Here is an 18,361-nt window from a genome sequence, read left to right on the forward strand (position 1 = left end):
AGTGGGGGACTACAGTAAGTTCAGCACGTAGCAAGTGTTCAATTAATATGCATAACATATGAGTAGAGAGAAGGAATGGATAAAAAAAGAAAAGAAGGAAGGAAGGGGGCTAGAAGGGAACGAAGGGGGCTAAAAGGGAAAGAAAGCAGATGGAGTTTTGGCACTGGAAAACAAAGTGCTCACAAAACTTGGTTTATATACCTATTGGGAGGTGGCTGTTTAAAATTCTTAAAATGCTTTCTCAAGTCAATAGCTCAAGAAACAAGCCCTATGTATATAAAAATGTGGTTTTTCACTATTCAAAATATTGGATCTTCCATACAAAAAAACACATGAAGATAAAGGTGAACCATTCAAGGTAACCAAGGTAACCACATGAATTAAAAGGAGACAGAAATATGTTATTAAAATGATCAGATTGCTTGTTTGAAAGTTAATGATATTATGTGTAAAATGACATAGAAGTATCCTGCGTAGGAAACTTAAAATAAGCCAGGTTGCAGAGAAAATAAGTTTTCAAAAAAAATAATAAAATAATCTTTTCATATATATTCTTTGATTTGAAGCATACAGATTTTTCTCTTCACTGTTTTCTCACTTTTATTTTAGAAAATAATTGAAAGCATATTTTACAAGAAACTTAATTGGTCTTTATTTACATGGGAAATTCTTTTCTATGATGCATCCCATATTTAGGTGCACCACTGGAGCTGCCTTGATTATATTACTGTGAAAATAATTTCATATTATTGTTAATTTGAAGGAATCCATTCATTTTCTCTCTGTGGAACTTTTACCTCCTTGTGAATTCTTTCTGATTTAAACTGTAAATTCTAACAGAACTTGGACAGCAAAAGACATAATGGGACAGAAAGTTATTGGCATTAAGCTCTTCCTCTTCCCATGAAGTCTGCTTGCTTTGAGAGCATATAGTTTAATGGACTTCCCTGGTAGTTCAACTGGTAAAGAGTCCACCTGCAATGCACAAGACCCTGGTTCGATTCCTGGGTTGGAAAGATCCCTGGAGAAGGGATAGGCTACCCACTCCAGGATTTTGGCCTGGAGAATTCCATGGACTACAGTTCATGGGGTTTCAAAGAGTTGGACACAACTAATCAACTTTCAGTTTAATGGAAACAATCAAGTGAGTCTTGAGGATAGAAAAATTTTTAAAAACTCTTCTCCATCAATCTTATTTCTTCATAGCACATTTTCTTAGAGAGAACATATTTAGCTAAGTTATTAATATCGCTCTATTAGGGACATAACTTTTAACACTCCTCCTCTTTAATCACAGGTCCTTATAGCACATTCACTTAAATAAAACACAGTTAAGTTATTAATATCCGTACTCTCCATCCAGATTCTTTACGGTAGTTGTTCTAATGAGAGTTTTTAGTGACATGTCTGGCTTGAGTTAGGAGTATTCTCTATATGCAATACACTGAGGAACATTCACTCCCTAAGGGAATCAGACATATGGCCCTCACCCTGAGATAATAAAGTATGACCCCATGGACCCACCAGGCTCCTCTGTCCATGGAATTTTCCAGGCAATGGAGTGAGTAGCCATTCCCTTCTACAGAGGATATTCGCAACCCAGGGTCTCCCACATTGCAGGCAGATTCTTTACCATCTGAGCCACTGTGAAAGTGAAAGTGTTAGTCGTTCAGTCAGTCATGAACGACTCTGTGATTCCATGGACTGCAGCCCACCAGGCTTTACCTATCTCAGTGATTCCTCTGTCCATGGAATTCTCCAGGCAAGAATACTAGAGTGGGTAGCCATTCCATTCTCCAGGGGATCTTCCCAACCCAGGAATAGAAGCTGGGTCTCTTGAATTGCAGGCAGATTCTTATAATGTCTGAGCCACCAGGGAATCCCAAAATATGAGCTTGTACATATATAAATAAATAGCTAAGTTAAAAAGTAGAGGAAAACAGACAAATCTCCTTTTTAAATTCCAAATAAATCAACTTTTATATATTGAAAACACAGCATAATATAATAAGACAATGACAATGAAGAATCCTACATTTGATCTTACTTTGACATGTCAGTTTAAGATATGAAAGCCTTTCTTTTTCAGCAGTCCATCCCAATATTTTGCTAAAGTACAACAGGATTATTCATGTTAATTGTTAGTGTAGAGAATATTCTTTTAACTATAATATGGATATTGTTAAAGTGCACAAGTCTTAAACATACACAAATCATAGATGAATTTTTAAAATGTATATGACCCTATATAAACTCCTGGATCCATGCACAGAACAATTTTTAGAAGGCTTCCTTTTTTCCTTTTCTAATCAAGCCCAGAGGTTCTCACTCTACTGACTTATATCACTATAAGCAGTTGTACTTGAAATTCACACAAATGGCGTCACACACTGCAGAGTCTTTAGTGTCTTGCCTCTTTTGCTCATCATCATGTCAGTGTGATTCATCCATGCTGTTGTGTGGCAGCAGCTCCTTCTTTTTATAATTCAGGCTGCATTTCATTCTATGACTATGCCACAGTTCATTTCTCCATTCCACCTTTCATGACACTTGGGTTGTTTCCAGTCTCAGGCTAATAAAATCAGCCTGTTATGAACATTCTTGAAGTGCCTTATGCACTGATTTCTCTTGCATATTTACCTTATGTTGGAACTTCTGGGTAATTGGATAATCATGTTTTTAACTTTGGTAGATACCGCCAAAAGCTTTCTAAAATGATTATATTATTTTTCACATATACCAGCAGTAAGGCTATTGAGTTGCCCTACATAATTGGAAAAACTTGATGTTATAACTTAATTTTACCCATTAGCCATTAGGGGGTTTGAACCCTGCTTGGGGGAGACTGCTTAGAGAAGCAATCCACTCCAGTATTCTTGCCTGGAGAATTCCACGGACAGAGGAACCTAGTGGGCTACAGTCCATGGGGTCGCAAAGAATGAGATATGACTGACTGACTAGTGCTTTAACTTTCATTAGCTATTAGGAGATCCGTGGTTTTACTCTACATTCCGCCAGTGATTAAAGCTGCTATGCACATTTTCATAGGCTCATTGGTCAGATGAATATTTTGTTTGGTGAAGCGTCCAGTCAATAGTTTTTCCTGATTTTTCTATTTAAGGAGTTCTTTTTATATTCTTGACAGGAGCTCTTTGTTGGGATAGCCACCGCAAATAGCTTCTTCCCATCTGTGGTTTGCCTTTTCACTCTCAGTGGTATCTTTTATTGTTGGTAATTTGATTTCTAGTTTGTTTAACTTTATGACAATAAGAAAAAAAATGGGATTTGAAATGTTTAGATTGCTTCAAGGATTTATTTTAACCATAAATCTGTGCTTTGGAATCACACATATTCTGTAACTTTGGGAAATTTTATGCAATATCTTGTTTGTTATTAAAAAGAATAGCAGTGTTTTAAGGTTCTTTCTAGCACTACAATTCTTTATTGACAACTTAAGTATCATTCTGGAAAATTTTGTAAAACATTTTGTTCTCCTCCATTCTACAATATTTTATTTCACACAGTATAGCTCTAAAAAGTTTTAATCGTGGTCGCTATAAATATAATTACCATCATTGCAATAATGAATCATAGAGTAATCTTAACAAAACAGAGTTGCTGCTGCATTGCTAAATTCATACACCCAAAACACTCTGTATTTTTAGACTTTATGGAGCTCACAAGGTTTTCCTTCTAAGAACTTGTGTTAGACAGACATTCGAATGGCATCCAATGTGCAGACTTTTATGTGAACTTTAGAAACAACTAAGTGCATATAGTCAAATCTGTATCAAATGATACTTTATCACCTAGAACATTCTATAAAATGGTGCTGCTAATGTTGTCCTAGTTGTTTTTTTTTTTTCAGTTCAGTGGACTGGGATAGGTAGAATCAAAACAGAGTAATTGCATATGTTAGGGGTTTCTTTAAAGCAGAAATAATTTTAAGGATGAACACGATAAAAATAAGAGATGATATTTATGGGGTTCTTCTTGGTTCCAGGTATTGATTTAAACAAGTATTGGATTTTCCCTGTGGCTCAGATGGTAAAGAATCTGCCTTCAATTCAGGAGACCCGGGTTCAAACCCTGGGTCAGGATGATCCTCTGGAGAAGGGAATGGCAGTTCACTCCAGTATTCTTGCCTGGAGAATCCTATGGACAGAGGAGCCTGGTGGGTCACAGTCCATGGGGTCGCAAAGAGTCAGACATGACTGAGAGACTAACACTACTTTAGGAGTGGAGTCTACTTCCCACTACTACTACAAGTATCAAATTATTTTATCCTCACAAAATGCTATGCCTTAGGTATTATCACTACCCTACTTTAGAGAAGACATTGAATAATATGTCAAAGACCACAAAATTTCAAGAAAAACTATGGCTTATTGGATGGCCCAGCTCCCTAACTTAGTATTTTGAGTAATTCTAAGAAGTCATCTTGCACGTATGCTCAGTCATATCTGACTCTTTATGACCCATGGACTGCAGCCTGCCAGGCTCCTCTGTCCATGGGATTTTCCAGGTAAGAATACTGGAGTGGGTTGTCTTTTCCTACTTGAGGGGATCTTCCCAACTCAGGGATCGAACTCATGTCTTCTCTAGCTCCTGCAATGCAGGCAATTCTTTACCACTGAGTCACTGGGGAAGCTCATAAGAAGCCATCTTATCTTTGCACATAACTACAATTGCTACAAGCCAGAAGATTCTGATGTAAACTATAAGTTCTTTCTTTAGAACTTTATACATTTTTGAGAACCTGACATGTGGGGTGGCAAACATGACTACACACTTGGCTGCTTTTATTTCCCCAGAGCGATTATTTTTAAAGATCAGAATCTGCTGATCTTTACATTGGCATCTATGCTCCAGTTTGCCAGCTTTTAAGTTTTTTATTATTATGATCATTTTTAGGTTTTATTTATTTTGAATTAATTTTTATTGAAGTACAGTTGGTTTACAGTGTGTTAGTTTCTGCTGTATAGCAAAGTGAATCAGATTTGCCACAGTTTTTAAAACATGCTGCTGCATACAATTTGGCTATCTGAATGGCTTTGTAAATCAATAGATTCTGAGATATTTGAACTATAAAGCAAGAGACTGCAAGAAGACAGAGGGAGACCAGAGTTTCTTGTTATTGTTTGTGGGGGTATGTCTTATGTTATAGGAGACAGTGTCAGTGTGTACCCTTGACATCCCCCTTTTAAGAAATGTTTCTTCTCTGGTTCTCCCTACATACCCCCCAAAGGAACACTGTAATTTGACAAGTTAAAGATGATACGTGGAAGGGAAAGAAAGGGAATAATATACATTAGGCACCCATTTTAAGTAGGCACTTTACATACTATGCCTCATTTATTCCTGGAAGATAACAACCAAAGGATGAACTTGAATTTGACTTTATTTCCCCACATATATAAAGAATGAAGATAGTGGAGCTTAGAGAGAAAACACATTGTCCAAGCCACAGAACTAGAATACATCTAGGGAAACTCGTCATTATTATTTGACTTCCCAACCATTGTTCATTCACTCCATTATGGGCCTCCCTATTACCTGGATCAAAGTCACAAAAGCTGAGCAGTTAAAATTAACTCACACTCCTATATTTTGCAATTCTCTATGCTTAGGAATGAAAACAAACAGCCATTTTTATTATTTCATAACTTTTTCAATCAAAAACTTTACCCATTTCAGATAAATACCTATTCTTTTTTACTTCAATGTATTTCTACTTTTCCAATGCAGAAGAATGTAGTTTACATTTTAAACTAATTTGAATGCATTTAAATTAATTTTACGCAATATACATATTTTCAGGGCAGATTATTATATGGCAATATATTTACTGCTACATAATTCTAGCTAATAAATATATATATATAAATTATATATATATATATATGTAAAGGATCTTTGAGTCTATTACATGTGATCCAGTTGCTACGAAAATATAGCTGCTTGAACAATAATTATCAGAAGTTATTTTGAAAACTGAGAAAAATAATGTATCTCTTATGTACTTATTTAATTTTATCTTCAATTATCAACATTCATTTATATATCTGGTAAATAAGAAGCATCTCCTCTGTCCAGAAATTAGTGAAAAATGTAAATATGCAAGAAGACAAATGAAATATTGAAGCATAGCTAAATAATTTGAACTCATGAACTCCTTTCCTCAAACAACCCGATGACATAGTCACAAATGTTGAAGGGAAAGAATGAGATATTGGTGTCAGAAATTATACAATAGTTAATTTAAAAATAAGCATTATAAACCTGGAGCCTAAAGATACTTAAAAAGGATGCTAGGCTTCAGGTGGCTGCTCTGAACCTCAAATTTTATGAGAACAGATATATACCATGTTAGTGTCTTATGGGATACAGATGGTGCTTTCACAGGATTTTCAAAGGAGCCATTACCATCAAGAGGGTAAGTACCACTAGCCTAAATGTAGTATAATGATTTTGATGATGATTATAGTTAATATTTATTGAATGCTTATGACAGAGGAGCCTGGCAGGCTACAGTCTATGGTGTTGTAAAGAGTCGGATATGACTGAACACTTGTCAGTCAGTCATTGAATGATTTGGGTTTTCTCCTTTAATTACAACAACCTGATATACCTATATTATCAAACCAGCAGTACATTTTGAGCCAAATAATTTTCAAATAGGTTGTCATTTCACAAAAATCACATAGCATGCAGGAACTGAGTCCAATATTTAAAAGTATACAGTATGTTTCTAGAGTAACCTTGTCAAACATAGTAGTCATTGGCCACATTGAGTTACTGACCATTAGTAAATATTTAATTTTAACCATTTATCAGCTCTAACTTTAAAGCTGATAATTCAGTTACTAGAAAATATTAAATTGTTTGGAAAAACTTGGAAAGGTGACTATATTTTTTAACTGTAAGTTTTATGAAACCTATATACAGATCAAGCAGTTTAAAAAATTAACATTTTAATTGAAATATTCTGTCAGAATGGCTATCATCAAAAAGTCTACAAATAATAAATGTTGGAGATGGTGTGGAGAAAAGGGAACCCTCCTAAACTGTTGATGAGGATGTAATTTGGTACCGCCACTATGGAGAACGATATGGAGGTTCCTTAAAAAAACTAAAAATAGAGCTACCATATGATCCAGCAATCTTAATTCTGGACATATATCTGCAGAAAATGATAATTCAAAAAGATATAGGTACCACAGTGTTCACTGCAGCACGATTTACAATAGCCAAGATATGAGAGCAACCTAGATGTCCATCGACAGATTAATGGATAAAGAAGATGCAGTACATATATACAATGAAATATTACTCAGCCATAAAAAGAATGAAATTATGCCATTTGTAGCAACATAGATGGACCTAGAGATTGTCACAGTAAAGCAGACAAAAACAAATACCATATGATATTGCATAAATGTGGAATCTAAAAACAAGGATACAAATGAATTCTCTTATGAAACAAAAACAGATTCACAGACATAGAAAACAAACTTATGGCTACCAAAGGGAAATGGGAGGGGGAGGGAGGAATTAGAGGTTTGGGGTTAACATATACACACTGTTATACATAAAATAGATAACAGACAAGGATCAACTGTATAACACAGAGAACTATATGCAACATTTTATAATAATCTAAAGCAAAAAGAATCTGAAAGCAATATATATATTTACAGATGTATATATATATATACATATAAGTGAATTAAAGTGAACAACATTGTAAATTAATTACACTTCAATTTAAAAAATAGAGCTGACTCTGGACTTAATCTAAAAATAATGAATGCAAACTATCTCATTAAAGATATTTTTTAATTGATTACATTTTGAAATTATAATATGGTGAATATACTGAGTTAATAAAATTTGTTATACTTGGTTTCACACATTTATTTTTAAAATGTCACTGCTAGTGTGAAGTCAAGTGGGCCTTAGGAAGTATTACTACGAATGAAGATAATGGAGGTGACGGAATTCCAGCAGAACTATTTAAAATTCCAAAAGATTATGTTGTTAAAGTGCTGAACTCAATATGTTAGCAAATTTGGAAAATTCAGCAGTTCAGTTTTCACTCCAATCCCAAAGAAAGGCAATGCCAAAGAATGTTCAAAATACTGCACAATTGTGCTCATTTCACAGGTTAGCAAGCTTATGCTCAAAATCCTTCAAGCTAGCCTTCAGCAAAACATGAAGCAAGAACTTCCAGATGTATGAGATGGGTTTAGAAACCACAGAGGAACCAGAGATCAAATTGTGAACATTCAGTGGATCACTGGGAAAACCAGGGAATTCCAGAAAAAAAAAAATCTACTTCTGCTTCACTGACTAAAGTCTTTGACTATGTAGATCACAAGAAACTGAAATTTTTTCTTAAAGGGATGGGGATACCAGACACCTTACCTGCCTCCTGAGAAACCTGTATGCAGGTCAAGAAGCTATAGTTAGAACTGGATATAGAACAGTTCTATATCCAAATTGACTGGCTCCAAATTAGGAAAGGAGTACGTCAAAGCTGTATGTTGTCACCCTGCATATTTAACTTATATGCAGAGTACATCGTGTGAAATGCCAGGCTAGATGAATCACAAGCTGGAGTCAAGATTGCCAGGAGAAATATCAACAACCTCCTACGTGCAGATGATACCACTCTAATAGCAGGAAGCAAAGAGGAACTAAAGAGCCTCTTGATAAGGGTAAGAGAGGAGAGTGGAAAAGCTGGCTTAAAACTCAAAATTCAAAAAACTAAGATCATGGCATTCGGTCCCATTACTCCATAAAAAATAAATAGGGAAAAAGTGTAAAAAGTAGTAGATTTTATTTTCTTGGGCTCCAAAATCACTGCTGATGGTGATTATAGCCATAAAATTAAATGACACTTGCTCCTTGGAAGGAAAGCTATGAAAAACCTAGACAGCATATTCAGAAGCAGAGATACCACTTTGCTAACAAAGTCATATAGTCAAAGCTATGATTTTTCCAGTAGTCATGTAGGGATATGAGAGTTGGACCATAAAGAAGGCTGAGTGTCAAAGAATTGAAGCTTTCAAATTGTGTTGCTTAGAAGACTCCTGAGAGTCCCTTGGACAGCAAGATCAAATGAGTCCATCCTAAAGGAAATCAACCGTGAATATTCATTGGAAGGACTGAGGTTGAAGCTGAAATTCCAATACTTTGGCCACCTGGTATGAAGAGCCAACTCTTTGCAAAAGACTATAATTTTGGGAAAGATTGAGGGCAAGAGAAGAAGGGGACAACAGAGGATGAAAGAGTTGGATAGTATACTGACTCAATGAACATGAGTATGCACACAGTCTGGGAGACAGTGAAGGACAGGGGAGCCTGGTGTGCTACAGTCCATGAAGTCTAACAGGGTAGGATATGACTGAGCGACTGAACAACACCTAGAAAATTTAAACTTACATATGTAATGTGATTCATATTATATTTTTACTCAACAGAGAGCATTCCCGCAAAATAAGCATGATATGATATGTATGAAAAGTAGATGCAGTTCTAGATTTTATTTAATCTTCATGTAAAATATGCTAATTATTGAAGAATCCAACAAGACAAACATAACATATAATTTTTTGATATTTATTTCTACTTTGAAGCTACTGGTAAAACTGAATGTGAAATTTTCATAGAAAAGTAAAATATTCTGCTTGATTCTTGAAAAGATTATATTTAGATCCTCTGATTTCTAAGAGTAAATGAATATCTGGGAAATGCTAACCAACATTTTTTTTTTAAGAGACCTCACTGAAAAGCTCAAGAAGTGATCTCCAGTCATTATCTTTAAAACCATTACATGAAGTTTGTGAGGCAATAAATAAATAAAAATATCCATATCAGCTTCTGAGCAGTCCTTAGTGTTCTGGGAGAGGGCATTTCTGAAAAGACTGCTGAAAATGTCCAACACAGAGCAGGGTCCATAGAGATTTCCCAGAGTGGGTAAAGTTTGGGTTCACGGTATGATGTATAGCCATTCTTGGGAAATAACAGAATATACTCAGGATTAGTCTATGGGACTAATCATGGTTCTTATGAAGACAGCGTCAATAAGGGGAAAAAAAAAAAAAGCTTTGATGGCCTGCCAAAGATGGCATTTTCCTACTTGGATGTATTTATAATACTTTTTCTAAGACACAGTTTACCAGGCTCCAGTCCAGATTCAGAGAATCTGAATCTAAATCTTTAAGGAATATGACTCAAAAAATCCTTGTTTTTAATAACACATTTCAAGTCATAAGCAGTCAGATATGGAAACCATGGTCCCTAAAATAAAGAAGTATCTGCAAGTTGAGGAAGGAAGATATATATGTATATATTCAGAGTAAGATAATTGTAAAAAGTAAAACAAACATGGGTGAGACTCTGTGTGTCTCTTGCTGTGTATGTATCTGGGCTTAGTCCTTGATACCAAAACCAACTGACTCAGTGCCTGTACAAAGTGACTCATACCTTAAACTTTTCACTTCGAAGCAACTCTACCTAGATAACTGTAATGATTAAATTAAAGATACAAGGAAAATATTTAATTTCATAAAGTGTTATCTATCATTTATCATTATAAGTAATAGTTGTATTATAAAACAAATGAATGTTAAAATCAAAGTAATGGTAGAGACTATATATTCTATAAAATTTCAGAGAAAAAAGAGTTCAGAGTAATTTGGTAAGAATAGCCTGCCAGGTTCCTCCGTCCATGGAATTTTCTGGGCAAGAATATTGGAGTAGGTTTCCATACCCTTCTCCAGGGGATCTTCCCCACTCAGGGGTTCACGGGCCTCTGGCATTGGCAGGCAGATTCTTTACTGTCTGAGCCACCAGGGAAGTCAAGAATATATTAGGTCAGATTTTTTCTAAATATTGAGTTGAGTACTGGTTATTAAAGACAAAAGTCAAGATAGGAGCAGGGGTTCAGAAGATAAAAATGACAAAATAGTCTTTGAGCACAGTCAGTGATATTCCCTGTGGCCAAAGTAAAAATTCTTATAATTCCCTAATGATGTAGTAATTTAGAAATTGAATGGCAAATTAAATAGACAATCCATTTTTTTTTAAGGAGCACATAGTTGAAATTAAAAAAAAATTTCCCTCAGCATTTCCAACAGGTTTATATTGATCTGGTGGTTTGTATTTTAATTTGCAAGATGGTTGACTGCATGTATAAGTCAATCACCCCATACAAACCTTAAAGCTTGAAAATGTTTTAAACACTTATGCAAACATTAACTAACAGGTAACTGCTTCAGTTTCTGAGAGTCAAAGCATTTCCCTTGATTTCTGTGTCTCCATTACAGAGAATTTATGAAGCACTATTTCTTTAGTTGGGATAATCTGTTTTAGTCTTTTTTTTAAAGAGAGCATTTAACTGTCTTTATAATTCCTAAATAATCTGAAAATAAAAAATATGTAATAAAATTCAAAGGTAAGAAATACATTTAATATTTATTTGGGGGAATTTAAAGGAGTTAGAGATAAGAAAGTGAGGTCTCTTAAAAAACTTTGGTTAGAGATGTGCTATGTGCTTAGTCATTCAGTTGTGTCCAACTCTTTGCCACCCCATGGTCTTAGCCCACCAGGCTTCTCTATCCACGGCAATTCTCCAGGCAAGAATATTAGAATGGGTTGCCATGCCATCCTCCAGGGGATCTTCCCAACCCAGGGATCGAACCCAGGTCTCCCACATCATGGGTGCATTCTTTACCATCTAGCCACTTGGGAAGCCCAAGAATACTGGAGTGGGTAACCTACCTCTTCTCCAGGGGATCTTTCTGACCCAGGAATCGAACCAGGGTCTCATGAATTTCAAGCAGATTCTTTACCAACTGAGCTGAGATGAATAACATTTATATGGGGGAAGTTAAAGGAGTTAGAGGTAAGATAAGGAGTTAGAGTACTGATGAATTAATGTATAGGGTGCCTCAATTTTAGTTTATTGCAGTTTTACATCTTATTAAAAAAATAAAAATTTTTATATTAGCTAGCAATTATATTTTTAAAAATCTTTAAAATAAAAATGAATATACACACATCCCTTAAAATAATAAGAGAAAAATTCACTGTATTTCCATCACTGAAAATAATTTATGTATTCTTTTAGTGTGATTTCTTATTCACCTTAACCTAACTGAAATCATAATAACATTGCATATCTATTATTCTGCACATTTATAACATAAAATACCATTTTGAGTTATGGTCTTCAATAACATTCTTTTTAATAGTCACACAATATTTCATCTTGTGTTAATCGTAGTTATATTCAGAAAAACCCAATAGAGATAAAGAGATAAATAGCCTGCAATGGACTCTTAAATATTGGCCAGTATTTTTCACCATTTCTTATTTTTAAATTCGGCTATAGCATTAATTGTTAGGTTCATAGTCTCTTCATTTTACGAGTTAAAAGGTAACTAGCCTAAAATCTCTGCATATACAAATGGCAAATTATGATTAAGTGGCTTAAAAGAAATCTGCCTGCTTGTAAAGAATAGATCAGAACATGGTGAATTTTGAGAGATACAGATTCAAAAATTTAAATGTTTTCTATAGTTACAGTTCTCATATGCATCTAATTTGGTTCTGAGATATTAAATCACATTTAAACTTTACCAGACGAATGCAAATGAAGCTTCAGATTAATTTGGTCTTTGCATACTCCTACTGTTTTGCCTTCCTAAAACACAGGAACATATTAGGTACCATGCAGGATGTCAGCGGATGACATAAAATTCTCTTAACATTCACTTAAATTTGATTGTACAGGAAGGAAAATAATGTAGAAACAGACCAAAAAGACTAAATCAAAATATTGTATATTGAGACTTCCCTGGTGGTCCAGTGGTTAAGAATCTGCCTGCCAATGCAGGGGACACAGGTTCGATCCCTGGTCCAGGAACTAAGATCCCACATGCAGCAGGGCAACTAAGCCTGTGTGCCACAACTACTGAAGCCCGTGAGCTCTAAAGCCTGTACTCTGAACAAGAGAAGCTGCTGCAGTAAGAAGCCCACGCGCCACAAACAGAGAGTAGCTCCCACTCGCTACCACAAAAGAAAGCCTGCAAGGAGCAACGAAGAGCCTGTGTGCTGCAACGAAGACCCAGGCTAGCCAAAAATAATTAAATTTTAAAAAATTGTATACTGACAATGACAGTGTTCATTAGAGACTTAGTATCACTGTACCACTCTGAAATCCTAGCCTGAATCTCAGTTAGGATTTGTGTAAACACCAGGGAGTGCAGCTCCAGTGGTCTGCAAACTGTGAGCAAGTTGAGTGATTTACAGAACAGGAGTGAAGCCCACTTGGCAGGATAAAAACAGATTAATCTGGACTGTCAAATACAGTGAATACATCAAACAGCTAAACTGAAAAATATTATTCAAACAGGACCAGTGGATAGTACAGTGAGTTAAAAAATTCTGAGAAGGGATTTGGAGAATTTGATAAAAAAACCTATTCATGAAATTTTGTAATAAAATCCACATAAATTCTCTTTCACCATTAATAGGCCAGCAATAGAAATAACAGTATGTGTACACTTGCAAAGGACATGAGGAAATCAGGCCACTCCCTAAAACTAAGCAGGCATTCTAAGCTGCATTAAATATTTATTTGTCTGTCACATTAGTTAGATTTAAGCATTGAACGTGTCGGCAAGCGTTATGGGCTTAATGGTGATACCTCTACATTCATATGTTGAAGTCTTAACTCCCACTACTTCAGAATGTGCCTGTGTTTGGAGACAGGACTATTAACGAGGAGATGAAGTTAAAATAAAGCTGTGAGAGTGGGTCCTAATCCAGTCTGACTGCTATGAGAAGAAAAAACTGAGCACATAGAAAGAAATGTGGCCATCTGCAAGCAAAGGAGAGAAACCCCAGAAGAATCCAAACCTGCTGACACTTGATCTTGGACTCTAGCCCCTAGAAGTGTGAGAAAATGATTATTTGTTGATTAAGCCACCGTGGTATTTTGTGACTACAGCCTTAACAAATTAAAATAGCAAGTTAGGCTGGCTAAAGTGTGGCAGGAAGGACAAAGCTGCCCCCTCGGAGAATCTGTCAAGACACAGCAGCACCTCAGCTCTGGAAGTACTGCAGTGGCAGGGGTAATACACATGATCCAGCTCAGATGGCTCCGAGAAGCTGTGGAATACAGCCCACACACTTCAACAACTTCTGAGCTCTTCAGTCTGGGGTGAAATAAATTAAAAAACAGAAAATGAAAAAAAACTTTACTTACACGAAAAAAGGATTTTGCTTTATTTTTGTAATGAGCATGAAGTATCATGGGCATTTAGTTGACAAGAGCTACAGGCAGATGGAAATGACTTTACAGGCAGGACGAGAGTTATAATAATGGGTGCAATTTTATAAGATTCACTTTTTAGATTTTTATAAAATATATACAACAATACTTATACTTTAAGCAATTCCATTTATACAATTCACAAGAACATTCATAATGTTGTATGAGCGTTGCCATTGGTGATTGTGCATGCTAAGTCACTTCAGTCTTGTCTGACTCTTTGATATCCGATGGACTCCTCTGTCCATGGGATTCTCCAGGCAAGAATACTGGAGTGGTTTGCCATGCCCTCCTCCAGGGGATCTTCCCGACCCAGGGATTGAACTGGCATCTCTTATGTCTCCTGCACTGGCAGGGGGGTTCTTTACCACTAGCGCCACCTAGACGTTCCTCTGTATCTATACCTAGAACATTCTCACCAATTTCAACCAAAGTTCTGTAACCTTTAAACTATAACTTTCTCCCTTCACTCAAATCACTGATAAATTCGCTTATTCCACCAGCCTCATAAGTGGAATTATACAACACTAGCAAAGAGTCGGACACAACTGAGCGACTGAACTGAACTGAGCACAGGATTAATTTTTGAAGTCCTAAACATTGTCACCCAGAAAAATATTGGGGTAGGGGTGAGTACTGAAGCTCAGTTCAGTTCAGTCGCTCAGTCCTGCCCGATTCTTTGCGACCCCATGAATCACAGCACGCCAGGCCTCCCTGTCCATCACCAACTCCCAGAGTTTACTCAAACTCATGTCCATTGAGTCAGTGATGTCATCTAACCATCTCATCCTCTGTCGTCCTCTTCTCCTTGCACCTTCAATCTTCTCAGCATCAGGGTCTTTTCCAAAGAGTCAGTTATCTGCATCAGGTGGCCAAAGTATTGGAGTTTCAGCTTTAGCATCAGTCCTTCCAATGAATATTCAGGACTGATTTCCTTTAAGATAGACTGGCTCGATCTCCTTGCAGTCCAAGGGACTCTCAAGAGTCTTCTCCAACACCACAGTTCAAAAGCATCAATTCTTCGGCGCTCAGCTTTCTTTACAGTCCAACTCTCACATCCATACATGACAACTGAAAAAACCATAGCCTTGACTAGACAGACCTTTGTTGGCAAAGTATTGTCTTTGTTTTTTAATATGCTGTTTGGGTTGGTCATAACTTTTCTTCCAAGGAGCACGTGTCTTTTAATTTCATGGCTGCAGTCACCATCTGCAGTGATTTTAGAGCTCTCAAAAATAAAGTTTCTCACTGTTTTCATTGTTTCACCACCTATTTACCATGAACTGATGGGACCAGATGCCATGATCTTAGTTTTCTGAATGTTGAGTTTTAAGCCAACTTGTTCACTCTCCTCTTTCACTTTCATCAAGAGGCTCTTTAGTTCTTCTTCACTTTCTGCCATAAGGGTGGTGCCATCTACATATCTGAGGTTATTGATATTTCTCCTGGCAATCTTGATTCCAGATTGTGTTTCATCCAACCCAGTGTTTCTCATGATGTACTCTGCATGTAAGTTAAATAAGCAGGGTGACAATATTCAGCCTTGACATATTCCTTTCTTGATTTAGAACTAGTCTGTTCCATGTCCAGTTCTAACTGTTGCTTCCTGACCTGCATACAGATTTCTCAAGAGGCAGGTCAGGTGGTCTGGTATTCCCATCTCTTTATGAGTTTTCCACAAGTTGTTGTGATCCACACAGTCAAAGGCTTTGGTATAGTCAATAAAGCAGAGTACTGAAGGGATGTTAGGAAAAATCAAGGAAAAGGTCCAGCAACCTGGCTCTTGCTCAATGATACAAACTGTCTTCCTCCTGACCCTCCCAGTTTCCCTTTCCTCCATGTCCTCCCTGGTACTTGCTATATCTTGTCCTTTGATAACAGACATTCTAATAGGTGTGAGGTGATAGCTCCCTGTGGTTTTCATTTGCATTTCTCTAATGATCAGTTAAATTCAGCACATTTCAATATGTCTTGTGGCCATTTAAATGTCTTTTCTGGGTGAAAAAAAGTCTATTTGGGTCCTTTGCACACTTTTTAATTGGACTACTTGCTTTCCTGTTCTTGAGTTATGTCCGTTGTTTATATATTTTGAATATTAACCTCTCCTCAGATGTGTGGATTCCAAGTATTTTCTTCCAGTCCATGGGTTGTCTTTTTATCATGTTGATTGTCCTGCAGAAGCTTTTTAGTTTTATGTAGTTCAACTAACTTGACTAAGTTTTTATTTTATTGCTTGTGTTTTAGGTCTCACCCAAAAAAATCATTTTCAGAACCCATGTCAAGAAGCATTTTTTCCTATGTTTTCTTCTAAGAGTTTTATGATTTTAGGTCCATAATATTTAAGTCTTTAATCCATTTCAAAGTTTAGTGAGTAATGTCTGCTTTGCTCTGGCAATTAACCATATGTAACTTCCTACATTTCTTGTATTTTTAGTAATGTATTTTAACTTTTTCTTCATTTTTTTTTCATATTTTTCTCTTTTCTCGACAAACACACAGTAAAGCACTGTGGGACTAGAAGTGACATTTTATGATTTACTTTCTCATCCTGCCTGAATCAGTATCTTGCACACATTAAGAAATCAATAAATGCTTTTTGTCTGTTTGTTTTCTAAAAACTAGGGATGCAAGGGAAAAGTTCTAAGATGAAAGTGTAAAGACTCAATTTCTTTCCTTGGTAATGTGACCAAGATTAGATCACTTACATATATTTTCTAGCCTTTGATTACTGTGCCTATTACGTGAGTGTATGACACACAATTCCTATATAGCTTTATAATACTACGTGTCTAGGCTATTTTAATTAACCTGAACTAAACACATTTTTAGGAGACATTCAAAAAACCAACAAGTATGTACTTTAAAAACTTATTCTGAATTACACTAAATATATGCATGCAAATTAGGATTTTTTTCCCTAACACTCTATTCAACAAATTAAAGGTCAGAAGGACAGTATTATACTCTCAGCCCAATTCATGTTCTGTGAAAATGAAATATACTGACGTCCTATATTCTGCTGGGACACATGATCTGTACCTATTTTCAGCCCACAGCTCTTCACATGCCATTGTTTAAAAATAGATCAGTTCTGAACTTTGGAGACAGACTTAGAAGTGCATTAACCTCTTTCTCGACTGTTAAGTTTGTCATTTTGCTCTAATCAAATCAGTATAAATCTGATCATGATAAAAATAAACCTTCTTACTTTGTACACATTCCAACAGGCTCTCATAAGCAGAGGGGTATGGCTCACTGAATCTTTCTAATTAGTTTTTTGTTTTAAATATACTCCTGCATTAAAGCGTCATCAGTCTCTGATCCTAACATTCCAATGCCAAGTTTTGATGCTAAGATGCTATCTCCAGAAGGCTGGTTGTTAAACTGGAAGAAGGGCTTGTTAGCAGATTATTTCAATAAATTACAAAAGAAATGAGACATACGATAAACCTGGAGTTAATGTCCCTTTGAGGTATGGTCTAACACCCTCTGAATGACCTCTCATAGCACTAACAGACAGTTGTAATTGCTGGTTTAAATTTCTGTCTCTCATCAAGTTGTAAGAGCTGTGTGGACTGAGACTATATACTATTTTGCACGGAATTATAGTAATACTAAGAATCAAATTTTACTGTGTACTTACTATGTACCAGGCACTTTTCAAACTTTTAATGTTTTTTTTCTCATTTAATTTTAAAACATCTCTGTTAGGTACTTATCATCATCATTTATAGTTAAAGATGAAAAAAAGTAAAATATGTACAAGTTATAAAAGAGCCCCAAATTGTGCAGATACTAAGTTGTGGTACTGCATTTATATGAGGCTGATGGCACTATGGAGAACAGTGTGGGACCTACCATATGATCCAGCAATCCCACTACTGGGCATGTATCTGGAGAAAATTATACTTCAAAACAATACATGCACCCCAATGTTCATTTCAGAACTATTTACAACAGCCAAGACATGGAAGCAACCGAAATGTCCACCCACAGATTAATGGATAAAGATGTGGT

At 36.0% G+C, this 18,361-nt stretch overlaps 1 protein-coding gene across 1 annotated transcript in view; it reads right to left on the reverse strand.

The window, feature by feature from the left end:
- Positions 1–18,361, reverse strand: part of HCN1 (hyperpolarization activated cyclic nucleotide gated potassium channel 1) — a 220,978-nt gene that overhangs the window by 57,724 nt on the left and 144,893 nt on the right.

Source organism: Moschus berezovskii, chromosome 18 (assembly GCF_049115385.1).
Source record: "Moschus berezovskii isolate FMDL1 chromosome 18, NW_MosBer_1.0, whole genome shotgun sequence".
NCBI lineage: Eukaryota > Metazoa > Chordata > Mammalia > Artiodactyla > Moschidae > Moschus > Moschus berezovskii.